Source organism: Vidua chalybeata, chromosome 3 (assembly GCF_026979565.1).
Source record: "Vidua chalybeata isolate OUT-0048 chromosome 3, bVidCha1 merged haplotype, whole genome shotgun sequence".
Taxonomy (NCBI): domain Eukaryota; kingdom Metazoa; phylum Chordata; class Aves; order Passeriformes; family Viduidae; genus Vidua; species Vidua chalybeata.
Window position 1 is genome coordinate 24107432 of NC_071532.1, and position 17726 is coordinate 24125157.

The 17726-nt window shown below is 40.6% G+C and overlaps 1 protein-coding gene across 1 annotated transcript in view; it reads left to right on the forward strand.

Moving 5' to 3' along the window:
- Positions 1–16590: 16590 nt before the first annotated feature.
- The window catches only part of ESRRG (estrogen related receptor gamma), a 225847-nt gene continuing 224711 nt past the window's right edge, over positions 16591–17726 (forward strand). Inside the window, exon 1 of the mRNA XM_053938568.1 lies at positions 16591–16627. The gene's annotated coding sequence lies outside the window, so the exon portion shown is untranslated. The remainder of the gene's footprint in view (positions 16628–17726) is intronic.

Genomic DNA, 17726 nt, shown 5'->3' on the forward strand with positions numbered 1-17726 from the left:
AACAGAATGAAGGTGTCCCCTATATTCAGTTAGTCTGAATTAATATGTTCCATACTTTCAGCTGGGGTCACCATGAGCATAAGGTATAAGGTGAAGTTAGAGTGTCTAGTTCTGTTAAAAATGTCTAGATTTGTGTCCTAAGATAAACTGGCTAGACTAATCAAGGTTCTTCTTTCCATACTGTTGTCTCCATAACTGCTGCAAATGTCATCCAAGTAGATATCAAAGTCAAAGGGAGGGAAACAGACTATTAATTTGTTACAGTGCCATGTTGTCCTTCCTGATAGTTCTGGGCCTTTCCCAGAGGAAGTGCTTATGCTTCATTAAGGATGTAAGCTTTATTAGGATAGACGTCATCAGGTTCAAGAGTTAGGAAAAGTCGCTGCTTGTTAACAAAGGTCGTGGCCTTGGATAATGCAACTGTTCTCCTTACTGAAGGCTGTAAGCCAGTGTGGATGATACTGTTCTTGTATTTTTTTTTCTTAAAAACATCCTGATCCTGCTTGGAGATCTTGTGTGATACAATTCTCCTTTTCCAAAGGCTAAAAAAGGAGCGCTTGAGTGCTCTGTTTTCAGTAAATTCAATTACTCACCAGAGAGAAAGCCTACCTGAAATTATTTCAGAAATCTGTGTATAACTTACAGTCAATTAATCCACAGCCTGACATACTATAACAAATATTATTTCCTTTAAGATTTCTTCTTCAGGTTTCAAAAAGAAGTGCAGCAACACAGCATATGCACTTGCAAGATTTTTTTTTTTTTTCCTTTCTGGCAGGATTGCTATTAAATGAAATTATTATATGGTTCATATAATTACAAGTTTCAGAATCTTTGTACATTAGAAGTGTGAACTTCTTTCTATGCAGGCTCTCTTCTGCATGAGAGATGGAACAGTGGTGTGATATTTCCAGTAATGGTTTTTCCTGTCACCTTTATTTTATCCAACAACACTTCCTTCTCCAGTAGCTGTTAAGTAAAACCTTTCTTTCTTCTTTTCTCAGCAGCTGAGAAGAAACTTGAATGAATTGATAATGATACAGCATTGTATTAATTGCAGTTCCTGCCCCTTCTTCAGCCCATTGGCCTCTCATGCTTTCCTGTTCCAAGCAACACTCCAGTAGCTCTAATATGGCACTGAGGATAATATTTAAGTATAGACATCAGATGTTTAGCCTTCTGGTTACACCACTGTGGCAGATACTGCAGTGGTCCAGCAGATCTCTGTGATTTGTGGATAAAACACCCTACTGTCCCAGTGATTTCTTCATTTAGCCTAACTCACAGTTTACATAATAATTCACTCCAAGGTATGATTCACCTCAAGTAATTTTCTCCTCATCTCCTCCTCACCTTCATTTTTAGGCATGGACTTTTTGAAATCTGTTCCTGAATATACCCAAAGGTTGCAAGCACTTGAAAGCTAAGTGTGGACTCTGATCAAAATTTTACAAATGGTTTCCATTTTATTAAGGAGTCAGATTGAAGACCATTAATAAAATGGAAACTCTGCAGCTTAATCTAACCTTGATATATTTCCAGCCTAATGCATCTGCTTATAGCCCTGTCACCGCTGGAGCTGAGCACTGAGAGCATTGTTGAATACATTTTCATACCTTTGCATTTTTCCCCCCATCCCAAGATAGGCCAATTCTCCACTGTTCCAGGCATCTTTCTTTCTCCCCCTGAGTCCAGCTGTGATTAGAAGAGAACTGCCACCCTTTATTTGATACCCTGTTTGCTGCTAAGTGTATAGTTTGTTTAGTGGAAGAGGAGTGCTGCAGAAGGGACATTGAACTTGTGGCAGATTTTGGAGGTGTGCAAGACCAGGTGCAACGTTCCTTAGCTACCTGCACAGAAACTTGTGCTACTGAGCAACTCTGTAGGACAGCCCCTGTCCAAAAAAACAGCAGTGGTGGGGTGACCAAACAGGATTCCACAGGCCTGAGATTCATTTCACAGAATTCATGTTGCCCACCACCTTTGCCTCTGCTGAATCTTCTGCTTTACTGTGATATTGATGTGGGGCCTTGTGTGCACTGGTGGCTTTGCTTCCTCCCACCCAAAAATTCAGCTTTCCCAGTTGATGTACAGAGGTGACCTCAACTTCTTAGGCTACAGGTCAGCTGCAAAATTGAATGAATGGGTTTATCACTGAATTGTGAGTTATCCCTGAGTGATAACTACCATACAACTACAAGATATTGATTCAGTGTTTGGGGATGATGGCAAATTTGCTTGCATTTGCAGTTTTTGAGGTGTGTGCCTGAAAAAGCCCCATTTCCTTTTTTGCTCAGGTACCATTTCAAAGCCTGGTGTAAAGTCCTTTCAGTGGCACCAAAAGAGGACTTGTCTCTCACTGCATCAGAGCACAAATCTCAGATTCCCTCTTCTGAAAGTGGCCTCTAGTTATTACACGAGTAAAATAGAGATGCTCTCTGCCAGACGTACACGGAGACTAGGTGTCTGTGCTGACACATCAATACAAAGAACTGTTATCAGAGGAAAATTTCTCCTTCTAAACCAGGGCTTACACTAATATGAACAGACATATAAAGGCCCCAGTGGGTGACCTTTCTTCACACAAGAATATGTCTGCTCAGGGATTTCTTAGTTCATGTTAATTGATTGCCTGATGGGATTGATTAACTAATTGATTCACTGTGGTTTGTGATTTAACACAAAGATTGGCCTAGGGTAATCTTCAAAAGTTTTCAATGTGGAAAAGATATTTGGGAAAATCTGGCAGTGGCAATGAGTCTGAGCACAACTCTGGTATCCTGTGTTGGGTGAACCCCATTGCTGAGGGTGTAATACTTGGCATGAGGGATGCTGTATGGGCTGGGTTTAGAGCAAAGCAAGCAGAGGAGAGGAGTGAATTTACAGCATCTTTGTTAAACTCTATTCATTTCATATGCTCTCACTTCAAATGCGTGTTAATAATTCCAGTGGGTGAGATACCCATCCTCTATCTTACCCTTTTGCAGGCAGAGCAAGAGGGAATACTGACAGGGTGTGTGCTTAACACCATTGTCCTTTCCCCTCTTTCTGCAAGAGTGGGCTCCTAAGCATTATTCTCCGTGTGCTTCTGCTCCCCCCTCACCACCTTGTGTAGATACTCACAGAGTTTTTACCATGGAGGTGCAGGGAGAAGCAGGAAAGTCTTCTCAGGAGAGCAGCCTTGCAGCAGAGACTACCCCTGGTGCTGTGGTTCACGGGTGCCTCTGCCTCCTGGTGAAAAATGCCCTTTAGTGTGAGGCACCAGAACCAAAATTCAGATCTGTATAATTTTAAAAGCACGATCCAAGCGCCTGGTGGCTGCAGTTGGAATGGTATTCCTCTTGCTTATATAAACTTGTTTCAAAGAAATCGTGCTGTAGACACACAGTGAGGGCGCAATAGACTTTCTGTTCATGCTCTGGGTATTCTTGGTGCTTGGGAGACTTGAGGAAAAAAATAAATATATATATTTCCTATTAACCTGTTTTGAAAATAGTCTTCTCATATCAAAGTGTGTTTAAAAAGCAGATTGCATTTGATAGCAGTAGCTAAAATGCAGTAAGAAGCAGCCTTTTGATCTGTTGCAAATAAACTCTTCTGCAGATAAATACGTTACAAGTGTGTTTTTGTTCATTTGCTATCAAATTTAATAACAACCAGTGGAATTGAGTTCAACCAAAATGGGTTCATATCAGACTTTGAATACATACTTTTAAATATTAAAAGATAATGATTTGTATGGCATTGTTATATAATGCATTTCTTGTCTTCTCTTGTGTGCATGTGACAAATTCCAGTCGATAAGCCCAGGACTCTGGAGTCAGTTGTCTGGCTAGTTATTAAGATTAAGATAAGTGCTGAGAAGGGAAAGATACAGCACATTGTACTGCCCTGCTGGGACGGGGCCACCTCGGATTCCAAGTGTAAGCAATGCATTAATTCTCCCTGGCTTATTTCAAACCCGAGGTGTACACTGTAAATATTTGGGAAATATGATGGAAAGAGTGTGGAAAGACTTTTCTTTTTTTTTTATCCATTAAATGTTATTACTACAAAGTGAACCTTACCTCCCCCTTGGGTCCTAATTATTATGCATCTGTAAAAATCCAAGACTAATTTTTGTTAATTACTTATGAAAAGTAACTTTTTCCTCCTTACCCAAGCCGTAAAAAAGCAGACAGACATTTGGACAGCATTACCACGAGTCACTTCATGCTGAATATGCCACAACAATAACAGCATAATTAATGCTCACACAGCAGAGCTCAATTAGGGTTTGGGGAGGAGAAGGGGGGGCAATAGGACTGGAAGGTCTGAACTGAAGAATGCTGAAGCTAATGCAGAGTTTCCTTATGACTTCAGTAAGCTTTGAATCGGCTCCAAGATGAATGCTAGTGAGATCAGGGATTTCTGAGCATGTTGGAGCTGTTATTGCTGGTTTCTCTGCAGGAGAGCCCGCAGGATATCACTGTGCCTCTGCCAAAGGGGAGAGGGAGAAAGTTTTCTGTTATTCCAAAATATTAATGAGATATTAAAAACAAGACAAATTTCCTGAAGTTCAGTTGTTATTTCTCACAAACTTAAATACGAGCTTTTCTACAAATCGGTAGTCAATGCCTTCAAGGCAGTAAAGTTTAACTTGTCTGTAAGATTGCTGGGGGGAGTGACAGAAAGCAGTAATTTAGAAAGCGTATTGAAGCTGTGTACAGTGTAATGTAGACCACTGGGTAGCAATTAATTTTTGTTAATGAATTTAAAACTAGATGTATGGAAGTTGTTATATGAAATGTATATGCTGCTAAACAGCTAACTAGTCCTTGGGGTCTGCATTGTCATTATCTGTATGTAAATCATTTCAGCCAGCACCATCTAATGAGTCAAAAACTGCTCTGAAATTGTAACTGAGATTTGCAAGACACTTTTTGAAAAACCTTATGCCCTGCTTCAATGTGTAACCAAAGGAAGCATGTCTGTCCTCTGATTAATTGTATCTTATGTGGAGACAGTTTATAGGTTTTATTGTGTTTCAGAGGGGTTATTTCTAAACTCTAGGAATATCCCATGTTAATGGAGATGGGAAATTAAGGAACATTCAAAACCATTTAAGAGAAAGAAGGAGCACAGCTGAAAGGTCCCCAGTGACCCCTCCTAAATCTTCTAGTTCTTATGTGGTGGGAAATAGATTTAAAAATAAAACGAATTAGTTAACTGCGAAAGATTATCTGACTAAACCATGCAAACTGCTTTTTCCTGAGCATCAGAAAGTTCTGTTACTGAATTAGACGCTGTCTCTTTCCTTCATATGCTTGTTAAATCATTGTGCTTCCTTAGCTCCCATAAGGTATATGCTACGATTTCCTCTTAACCCACAATGAAGATAAATAGCTCCTGTATCTTTGCTGTTTGCAGTTATCTTAAGCAAAACCAAAATTAAAGCAGAATCACTGCAGCATCACAGTCTCTTTACAGAATCTTGAGTATAAGAAAAAGCATTGGAATACCTCAGAAAGGATATATAATACATGAGAACTAAAATATGCATGTGTATATATATATTTAAAACTAATCACTAATAAGACCTCAAAAAAAAAAGTAATTAAAACAATATCTGAGCCTGAAGTGCTGTAACCAGATAAATGAAATGTACAGAGGAGACTGAAATATTTGGAATACCACACTCTGTTTCTCACCTCTTTTTTCGCAGCGTGGGCATTATATCATGGTTGTGTACATTCCAGTTAGCTGCAAGTGAGAAATCACCGCTGAGGTCGCTGAAATGTCAGTGCCACAGACACTGAGGACAAAAATGGATGGAGTTCCCCGTTAAAACTCTAATTATCAAAGCTCAGATGATCCAAGAGGAAAATGTGCGTGTCCTATATGCTCTGTACTGCGGTCTAACAGAGACGCTGCCTGGCTGAAAAGCCATACAAACAAACCTGTGCCATAACCTATTTCAGATTTTAGAACACTGAGTGAATTTAGTCTCTGGCACACAAATACAGCTTTATGCTATATAGTCTCTGAATACTCTTGAAAGCGGCTATGTGGTTTTTAAGCTCTTCAGCTGAACCGTGTATGGTCTGAAATACCCAGGTAGTTAGCATTCCTGCCAGTTTGATATGATGGAGACCTTTACTTGAACTGACCTCAGAAGGAATAGAAGACTAATTGAGGCAGCCCTAGTTCTAGCTCTCTAGAGGTGCAAAACTGCAAATAGTATCTGGTGCATGCATAAAAAGGTTTACATAGTGGAAAAAGGGATATAGGAAGGAACAGACTTTTCTGTCTCCATGTCTCAGCAGCCTATTTCCCCTTCCCCCTGAAGCTTCAAGAAAAAAAAAATCCCATTTTAATGTCATAGCATGGTAAAATAATAAGCAAAATAAAAGATAAAAAAAAGTGTACCCAAACAATTCCAGAAGGTGAAATTAGGACACTACTTGGGTGCCTCAGGGCTGTAATTAAAACTATCTGGATAAAAAAGAGATATTCTGCCTCAGATTTATGCTCTGAGAATAAGAAGAAAAAGGCTGAAAGTGAAACACAGCAGAAGAAATCTGTAATTCCAATGTATTCAACTCTCCCATCAGAAGAAATGGCATTAATTCAGGTACCCAATTACTGTAATGTGGTTCAGAGCACCTCAATAGGTGTTTCAATCTCAAGCCAGGACTAACATTTGTAATCCTTTAAATGCACTTAAGAAATTGATGTTACAGCCCCACAATCTGTTAGGGGCCTTGCTTCCTGGCTGATTGCAAAGTATCCCACCATTAATTGGATCATCAGAATGTGATCCGCGTTCTGGTCCCCGGATTATGTAAGACTGACTTTGCTCTGACGCGCTGAACCAGAGGCTTCTTTTGCTGGATATTTTGACCCTTAATGTAGATAAGTGGTATTTTTCATCAATCTTAGCTTGCATTAAAAAAGGGAAATGTCAGTTCAATGTGGGGCGTTTAACTTAATTCAACATCTTTTAATTTAATACCTTGGAAAAGTTAGTCCGTCTCCGACCTGCCGGAGACTTCTGCTGATGGAATGGTTTGTGGAGCAGGGCTGGAGGCACGTCATTCCTGCTCCATAACACGGTCAGGTGCCAAAACTCTGTGTGCTTCATCCTTGATGAAAGGGAAAAGTAGAAAAAAACCCAAAAAACCCCAAACCAAAACAACAACACCCCCCCCCCACCCCCCAAAATGGTAACCTGGCCGTGCTTTATTGGTAATGAGTTTCCTCAGCTCCTTTGGACTGTTCCCTAATGACTGCTCTACATGCCTGAGGAAGAAGAGGCCAAAAAAAAAAAAAAATTCAGTTTTTACTACCCTGTTTTTTTTCCTTGAGCTTCAGATTTTCTTGATTTTTTTTTTTTTTTTAACTTTTTTATTTTTTGAATCAGAGTGCTTTGATTAATAGGCTCAATATTCTTAACGTGCTTTAGTGCTGCAATAAAGGCTGGTCTGAAAATCCTCTACATAGGCGAAACCTAAAATCATGTTGAAAATATGGGACATTTTTTTCTGATAGAAGGAGGCTTTATGTAAAAAGAAAAATATTAGCAAAATAGGAACAGGACATGTTGTAACACTTTTTTTTTTCCCTTCTTTTTTTTCATGTACTGCATCATAAAAGCCCTCCTAGTGCTTCTTTCCCTGATATTGAGTGCGTTTATCCCAGTGGTACAGACAGAAGTTCAAAGGCGACTACAAGGTTGCCTTTTTTTTTTTTTTTTTTTTTTTTTTTTCTCCAATGAAAATAGTAAGTTTTCCAGTTTTCTGAGCATTGCAACAGGCATCAATTGATCTGAGTCTTACCGCGGCTTTGGTAAAACCATTATGGGTATGGTGTCTTTTGGGCTTGTGATTGTTAAGAGTGAAGATGTTGAGGTCAAGAGAATAACATCAGGTATCATGACCAGGGCTTGATGTTTCTCATGGAACTGATGCTTAATAATTTTGGGTATGGCAATGATTTCACTAAAGTCAGTGCTCACTACCTACATAATTATATGTATAAATATATATATATGTGTGTGTGTTAACAGTCACGGGTGGAATCTGACATTTTTGGTGTCTCAGAGAAAGAGCAACCTTTTTTCATCTGTGTCACACAGAGGCAGAAGCTCATGGAGATCATTTGCAGCCAAAGCTGTTTGACTTAGGCCTCCATTCTTTTGTTTTCCGTCAAGATCTCGGTCTCATTTTTCCAACTCTCCCCTCTCCCACTTCTTTTGCAAGGCATTCACATTTAGTGCCATACTGTGGGCAAGTAGTGCTGAGGCACAGAAATGGTGAGGAGGTGGTTGGATTTCATGTTTCACTGTCATCTTCTAGGCTGTGGAGACTTTTTCTGAGAGGTCTTTAGAACTTTAGAGGTTGAGGAAAAAAAATTTTTTTGAGGCAACACATTTGTGAGAAGTGTTTGATCCCAAGGAGAAGCAGATGGAAGAGTGTGGCTCTTGAATTTCCTCCACTGTCCTGCTGGCCAGGACCAGTTCAAAGTCTGCTATGTAGGGAAAAAAAAGGTAAAAATTTTGAGGCAGTTTAAATGTGAGGTTTGTGTCAGTCTTGTTAGACATCTCATCCGTATGGTTTTTGCAGTCACTTAGGATGACACCCTGTGTGTTTTCTTCGCATGACAGAGAACATAGCTCTCCTTCCACACTGCCTAGGTTTTGTAGATTGGCAGAATACCTAGACTAGCCTTCTTACTGGCTTCAGAGACAGTAAATAGAGATATGTGAAAAGCCTTTTGGTGGGAGATATTTTTGTGGTCTTAAACACAGACACAGGAAGAGGGTTGGTTTGGCATTTAGAGATGAGTTGTTAACGTTAATTGTGAATTGAGCAGGAGACAGTTTCTGGTTCTGCTTTGGGGATTTGGGTCCCTGTTGCTGTTACTCATACAAGGTATGTGGCTCATACATAAATGCCTGACCTTGCTTGCTTTTTCCCCTCTCTTTTTTTTTTTTTTTTCCTCTCTCCTTTTTTCCTGATATGAACTGAATAGGTAGGCAGATAGGTCCAGTTCTGGTCAGCCTAATTGGTGCTAGAGGTGATATGGTGCTACACCAGGACAGGGTCACCTTTAGGTTTAGGCTCCTGGCTGGAGCACAAGAAACACATGTGCTCCCAGCAGTTCTCTGGCTGGTCCCTTTGAACTGCAATGTGTGTTGCTCATGGTGGTCTTCTCTCATTACACTTGTACAGTTCCTGGATGTCACCTGGAACAATAGATACCCCTGAACTGTAAATAAGAGCCCTGGATAGAGATTCCTATAAGCAGGTGATCTGCTGCTTTTTTATATTTGAAAAATATAATATTCTTCTATCAAGCATGTTTCATGTTACAGTGTTTGAATCTATGTTCTCCTTTAGAACTGCCCACATGGAAGAAGAATGTGAGTTCCTCCTGCAATGTTATATTGTTACTACACTAACATGTGAAGAGAAGTCTGAAGATATATATACTTTAATTTATTATCCATGAGGGAATTACGCTGTTTAAATATTTTAATGGGCAGTGTTGAATATTTGGCCGTGTTCAGTCCTGGCATACATGGAATCACCTTTCCTGAAGTGAGTGAAGCTCTTTCTACTTCTGCCAGACCTAAGTTTAGGTTGGAGACTTCCAGTCTCATAACTCAGCTTGTTCAACACCAATACAAAGCTCTTTTATGAGAAGAGAAATATAAAACAATATACGCAAGTCTATAATTACTTTGGCCACAGAACAAACATATTGTTTCTTCCTGCTTGGAAGGGCCTAACCTTCTGCAGGGAGAATAGGATCTGTGATACCTCTGGTATTGATAGCATTCCTACAGCAACTGTGTTTTCCAGCAAGCTTTGTACTAGCATAAGATGCTTCTGGTTTATTGTGTTATGTGGAGGGGAAAGGAAACTGTTTGTAGCTTGTGTCAATTCCTTCCTGGGCAATTGATTTTAAGCAGTGCATCTCAGGGTGTTTTGCTGTATGGAGTTGCACTGGAAGTGTGTCACTTCCAATCTGTTTAATTGGAGTCTTGAGTGACACTTCTTTGCTGCCTTATCCACAGATAGAAAGATGATACACATTTTAGCTTTAAGTACACTACAAGGTTGGAAAGTAAAGTAGAGTTTGCTCTGAAGCAGATATATTGGCTTCCCATGCTTTGAAGACAAATGGAGGCTCATCCATCGCTGCTACACGAGTATGCTGGTGCTGTTTCAGGTTGCTTTGGGTTAGGATTTCAGTTTGCCCTTCCTTCTTAATGGGGTCCCTTGGTGGTGAATGCCATCCAAGTGCAGGATGGATGAGGTGCCCTAAGGACCTGTATCACGCTTGCCTTTTAAGCAGTTCCTTGCTGAACTGTGAACTGGACTTTTCTTGGAGTGCTGTTTGAGGATATGAATTCAACTTTGAGACAAAAAAACGAAACAAACACCACATACACTAGCATATGTCAGCCTGAAAGCACACAGTGTTTGGTGGCAGTATTCATATGCATCTAAAATTATTTTCTTGTAATGCCTTCAGTATTTCCCCAGGGCTCCTTTCTTTGTTCCGACTCCCTGTGGAAGAGGCTGAGAAAAATGGCTGGTGTGTTCACTCCGGCCACTGTCAGCACCAGGCTCGCAGCAGAATTAATTCTGTTCTCCCTAATGACCATCAGTTACCTCATTGCCAGGGAAGGGCCCCCTCGGTCTGCAAGATCACAATAACGAAGTTTGGTTATGCAGGAAAACATGGTGCAAAGGCTGGAGGGTTTCTGCTTGCCTGTGTGGCTGGGTGACACAGGTTTCTCGGTTGGGTGACACTTACCTGTCCCCAGGGTGGGCTATCTAGGAACAGCTGGCCTGCCTGATGCTTGGCGTGTTACTGGTTTTGGATTTTCTTTGAAAACTTAGCCACGTGTTTCCTTCATGTTATGGGGGAAAAAGATTTAAAAGAAGGGGGCAGGATGAAACAAACCCATGTGCTATATCCATTGTGATCGTGTGCTCCCCTGGGGTTCTTGGTTCCCTGAATATGTTTGTGAGACCAAGTGGGTTTCTGTACATACAGAATGTTTCTTTGCATTGGGATGTGTGCTTTTTTGAGGTTGGACTTCTCTTTAAATTGAGAGTTCTCCTTTCACACAGGTCCACCTGCATGCAATGCAAAAATTTTTCAAGGCAATGATACTTAATTTCAGCAAATCCAGACCATCTTACACAGTGGTGCAAAACTCATTTTCTGTTTCTATTTCCCAGATTGGCTATGAACTTTACCTATGCAGTTAGTTGGATGCTGTTGGCAAAAATGTAGGAGAAAAATGTCCTAGAAGGGAGCAGTAATCAGCAGATTCTGCTGTGTTGTGAGCAATAGCTCACATGTACTAGGGTGTGAAGCTGAGCACATCCCTTTTAAATGGTTGGTTTTGGTTTTAGTGTTGAGCCCAGCTGTTCCTTGAAACACTCTGTACAGTACAGTAATTTAGAGTGTAATGATCTTGTATAAGGAGGCAGATGTGAATCACAGGTGAACTACTTCTGAATGATGGCAAGGGTGTGAGCACTCCCCCTGCCCTTGTCTTTCCCCTCCCAGTCTCTCAGTCTCCTAGATTCATTTTCTTGTCTCCCAGATATATTTTCTCATCTCCCACTGCTTTTTTGCAGCACAGGTGAGCATGTTCCAGTATGAGTCTGATGAGCCTGCTATGTGCTGGTTGATCTGGTTCTTATGGTTGATTTTAATGTCTTTTTTCACTTTGCATACCCTAAGAAACCCATACTGCCTCAAGTAGCTTTGAATATACCAATAATTGTATGTCATAGTGAGAAGCAAAACAGAGACCGTGTCTTCACCCAAGATTTGGAAGTGGTAGGAAATGACCTCTTACCCTTCTTTTGCTTTTTAGATCTTTAAGCCCTAAGCCACCCTAAATCTACTGTCCCTATAAAAAGCTGCATTTTAAAAGGCTTTAGGAGGCTTGCTGACCTTGCAACCTACTTTGTAAGGAGTCTGCACCCACAGCTATTAAACAAAATTAATTTCAGCACTTTTAAATTGTTAATCTTGCAAAAGACAACTTGCTTGCTCTCCAGTGATCCCACAGGTCATCATTCTGTGAGCTGCAAGCAATCACCAGGGTTCATGGCTCTCAACATCGTGAGAATGCTTATGGTCTCCCAATTGCCTTACAAAATTAATTCCTCTGCCCTCCATGTTTCCTCCCCAGCAGCTCTTTGAGATCTGAGCTCTTTGTGAGGTGGTTGTGTGTAGCAGCTATTCATGAGTAGCCACGCCACAGATTATTCCCATTTTGAAGTTGTTCTGTCCTATCTCAGTTGCTTCTCAACTCATGGGAATGAACTTGGGGCAGCAGGACATGAATTCAGGTAGGAAATGACAGGTTTTGTCTTCGGGGTTTTAGGGTTCCTATTGAAAGGGTGATGTCTCTTAAGTTAAATTTCCCCATATCTACAGGGCAGATGCCTTACCAGGTATTAATTTGTTTAGAATCTTCTTAAGTGTATTTGTTCTTCCTGGCCATGAAACTTGGAAATGTTGCCTTTTTTCCTCCAGGTTGGATACGTGTGAATGCACTGGGGGTGGGGGAGAAAGTCCATGCTGTATCTGCTATTATCATGCCTGGTTGTCCCTGCTCCTTCCACCTCTTTTGTCTCTGCCACTCAAGCCTATTTCAGCTATCCTCCGACTCTCATTTGGGATAATAGCCTCTCTTTTTACTGTTGTCTTGTCATGTTTGATTCAGCAGCACAAGGGTTTTAAATTAGCCAAAACGTTTGCATGCTGGGCTTACTCCGCTGCCACTACCAGTTGTAGAGCCACTAAACCACTTGATGCTGAAATTGATGATTGCTCGGAAGGAATAAGAAATTGTTGGTGGCTACCGGGAAGATTCATTCACGCCGAGCCCCTTTTAAGAAACCTGGGGGGGAGGGAGAGAGAGATTTCCTTCAGTTTCCTGCTGCCTGGCTGGTGGTTGCATTGTGCTTGTGCCAGGTTCCCGCTGAGTGATTACAGCCTTGCTAGGCTGCGTAGTTCCTGTGATTTCAACATAAAAACAGAAGAAGAAAAATATAGAGGGAAAGGAAAGGGGGGAGGGATGGAGCTCCAAAGACTTGTAGTTCAATTCAGTAACATAGAATTGTGATGTTCTAACTCACTGCCCACCTTTTTGTTGTTGTTGTTGTTGTCTAATTTATTCCCCCTGGCTGAAAGTTTAGAAGTTGTTAGAAGTTTTACTCTGTAGAAAAACTACTGTATTGGCCTGCCTTTGTTGGTGATACTAAACCACAGCTGGGCTGTAAGCAGTTTTTAATATTCTCTGGATTAAAAATGATCCATCAGCAATGGGATCAGGGATCACTGAGAAACTATACAAACCACCTAATAATACCCCCACAAGCCCCCCTAAATGCCTTTCACTTGTTTACATTCATGTTTAAAGACATGAGGGGACAGAAGTTAGAAGGGAAAAGAAGATGACAGTGCTTAAAAAGCCATAAAAAGAGAAAATAATGTTGGGTTAAATGTGAACAACTAGGCTTGCATGATGGATATAATTAAATTTCAGAACTACATACAATCACATATGCAAAGTGAAAGAATCTTTTCTTTCTATTGAGTGGATTTCTTTTTGAAGAGGGAGTATTTTGTTATTTTAGTTTATTTTTCATATTCACCAGTAACTCCTGGGTTCTAGTGATGACAGGTAGTCAAAAGGCCAGTAAGAGATCCATGTAAAATGGCTCAGGGTTTCCAAGTCCAAAGACCAATGCTATCTATCAAAAAATAGTAGCGATTGTTAATTTAAAACAAAACAACCATCCAGACCCTCTATTAGCCATATATGCAAGTTCCCAGACAGTTAGAAACATGGCTTCAGATATATAATTCATTACACAGTGTCGCAAGTAAGACCCTAAATAAACACGTGGGAATATGATTGCATAGCATACAAGCCAAGAAAGATGTTCTCATAGTATCTAATGTTGCCAACATTATTGTTACTAATATTCTAGCACTTTTTTCCTGATTACTAAGCCATGTGTTCTCTTGCAAAATACAACCTTTTTCTGCCAAAAGGAAGAAAAAAAAAATCTCGTAAATTTGAAGGTGTTGGCATTCAACATTTTCTTCTTGCATGTAAATAAATCGTGAAGAAATCGTATAAATTACTCAAGCTCTAAAAATACAGATCTAACTAAGAGGCCAAATCTCTGGGGCCTAGGAGTGGTGTGCTGTTGTGCAAGCCCAGCTCTAAGGGCTTCTGTCCATGCCAATTAGCAGTAGATTGGAAAGCCAGGTGACCATGATGGGTTTAGTCCTGTTATCTAACTGCTGCACTGTTCAGAATTGCTGATTTCCCTGCAAAATCATGACAGATGTATTACAGGAAAATATATTGGCTGAGTAGCTAGTGAGAGAGTTAATGCAAGGGATAATAAGTAGCTAAGGCTACGTCCTCCAGCAGACTTTGATGTGGTTTGATAATATATGGGATGGGTCAATCTGCCCTATTAGCAAATGTAGCCAGTTTATGCTCTACATACAAACTAGGGATTTGATAAAGCACTAAATTAGTTTTCACAAGGTATTAGATGTTAGATACTTAATGGGATCATCATGCTTTTGCTACACTTGGTTAGGATGCGTTCTGTAAGAGAAGCATGCGGCAGCATGACATTTCACCAGGAAAGGAAGCATGTCTTGTGACTGAATCACGAGTCTGGGAATTGGAACGTCCAGGCATTGCTTGGCTTCTGAATTACTGTCTCCCTGACTTGCAGAAATGTTTCTCTTTTCACATCTGCAGAATGGGACTGCATTCTTCCCTTTCCTCTTGGCCTCTTTGCAAAGCCATCACTGCTTTTAAATTTTTTTTTTTCATCCTTGGAAGCAAGTAATCATAAATCTGTGACACTTCAGTCATATGAGACTAATCCTGTCCCAGTCAGTAGGTGCTGGGAAAGTCCCTAGACTTGATATCAGAGAATTTAGAGGTTCAAGCAAATCTGGCTAAGAAACTTCTGTAAATTGTGAAAGGAGAAGCTGAGAGTTTAGATGTACTACTGCATTCTGCATTTCCTCTGTGCCAGTGGTCAACTAGTAATTTAAAATGTAACTAAGACCAATAGTTTAGTGAAGCCAATAACATTTTTATAGTCTAAAATCCATTGGCAAGATATGTCATGTGGGTATGAATCTGCATACCTGTACCCATTCTAGCAGTGGGAAGTGTGGGTGAAGAAGTCAGCCTTCCTGAGGCCGCACAGAACCTTCAGAAAACTATGCTTTGAAACCCGTTATGTACTTTGTTTCTCAGATGGATCTAATTTTTTGCTAACATTATTTTACCCTCTATTTACAGACAATGTTCTTAAATACATTTGGAATGCATCATTTTACTTTCTCTAACATCTCACTGCATATGCAAGTAACTGATCCTGAATGACCGCTGCCAGGATTTGCACTTTGAGCGCTAGGGAGACATTCTTGCCTTTTTGTGAAAATGCAGCAAGAGTGTCATGTATAAAATGATCCTGTTTGAAAGGATAGAAGCCGTATCCCAATATAGATCACAGTGAAAAATGACTCAAAATTACATGACAGCTTCTCCCCCATTTACCTTCCTCCCCTCCCTTTCTCAGCCTGTTTCACGGTTGGGCTGTGGTAAAGAAACCCATTGTGTATTGTGACATTTTAGTTTACTGTTACTAATAATGCCTTTGCATCTTTCATTAGTGTGTTATTTATAGGATTGCAAAAGGGCACTGGTACCATTTGGCCTCTGAGGTGGTACTGCCACTGTCCCAAGGACTGAGATAATTTTGAAGGGGATGGGTTGCACCCTGGCCTTGGCAGTGGGCTTGCCTAGCTCCAGCAGAAGCCTTGGGTTAAAATCCTGTGGCTCAAAACCCACTGAGGCCAGTCTGGACTTCAGATGCTTTTATAAACCAGAAGACTTTGCCTCATAACTCCTGCTAAGCCTGCACCTGATGAGCTACTTGGAGCTGGAGGGCTGTGTTTTCCCTAATAAATTCCTTTTTTTGAACCCACTTGTTAGTCAAGCGTTGTGCACACTAACTACAGCGAGGGCCCTGGGCATAAATTACTCTCACGTGGCACTGTCTCCGAGCAGCCCCCCAGTTATGGATTACTTTGTTCTCGACTTGACAGGAACATAATTAGAACTGTTGATGAAATCTACCAAATTGTTCCTCCGTGGCCTCAATGGTCAGGAAATTTGGCTGAGTCGTATTTGTCACCGACGTAAAGGCTCTAAACACTTCATATTAACTATGTTATTAATGTGCCCTCTAATCTGTCCGTGAATTGGTAACACTTGGAGGGAGCTTGTGCTCTAATAGCACCTTGTGATGAATTCATTGTAATGCTGTTCAAAAGTTTCTGGAGGGTGGGGAAAAAAGAAAGAAACCTTAATAAAAAGTGCATATTTCTAGGTTGTTTCTTTTTTCTGTATATGCATTCTTATGTTATACAGTTTTGTTTTGTTTTGCTTAACTGGAGATTCATTTAGGCTTTACATTGACAGACCGTTTTCTGTTCTATAGGATTTGCTGACATTTGGGCTGTTTCATTGCCAGAGGAGGCTTTGTGTGTCCCAAAGGAAGTGAGTGATCTGGCCATAACAAATCCTGCCAAAATATTTTAACACCGTTACGATTTTCTAATGCAATGCGTAGTGAATGTGACTAGAAAAGGATGGTGAGTCCATGAAGGGGGTTCGCTCCCTCTCCTCTGCGATTTGTCTGGTGGAACGAGCACGCCGCAGCTGCCGGGGGGTGGGAGACCACAGCTAGCAGTGGGAGGGGTGTTTGCCTCCTGAAGTGTGTCCCTTCAGGTGCAGCAAGGGCTCAGGCTTAATCTTTAAACCAACCTTTCAAATTTTGCTCCTGCTCTTGAACTTTGTAGAGTCCCAGGGTCATCAGAGACAGTGTTTTGGTGATGTTAAAAAATGTGTTTTGGCTGATGTAAGTGTTTAGTAAGTTTAAAAGGGAAACGTGTTAGACACTTACGGATGCAAGAAGGGTTAGTGGCTGAAGGTCCTAGAAGCTGACAGACTCTTACCTTCAAAATGAAGGGTTGTCTTGTACTTCAGGATAGTTTTGAGGAGCATTACAGTGGCTCTTAACTATATAAGCAACTCTACTTAAAATGCTAGAACACAAAATTAAGTTCTCACATCTAGTGTTCAGGGGATGAAGACAATTCAGACAACTTAATGTTTAGCTTAGAGCTATAGGTATGGGAAAGCTAAAATTTATATTCCCAAGCTATTCTCTAGAGCAACAAGTAAATTAACTGCTGTTTTTATAATACCTTGGTGATTTGTTTCTATTAAATTTAATACCATCCACTCCTCTCTCTCCCCCCCGCATCCCCCCAAAAAACCCAACACAAATATAACTAAAGTTAGTCTTTGGTGCGTAATTTAAAACCCAAAACCAGTAAGCAATTCGAAATGTGCTGACTGCAGAATATCAGCCATCATCACGTGTCCAACATGCACCACGTTGGATTACTCTGGCAATTGGCTTCTGCACCAATGTAAAATTAGTCAATTTTACATTTATATACTTAAAAAATGTAGTTGTGTGCACCAGGAAGTTTTACTGAAGGTAGAAAAGCTACAGAGAAATAGAAAAGTTGAGCAAGCCCACAGCTTTTGCTCAGGTGGGCATAAGTAAAGTCTGGCCTTTTTCTGTTGA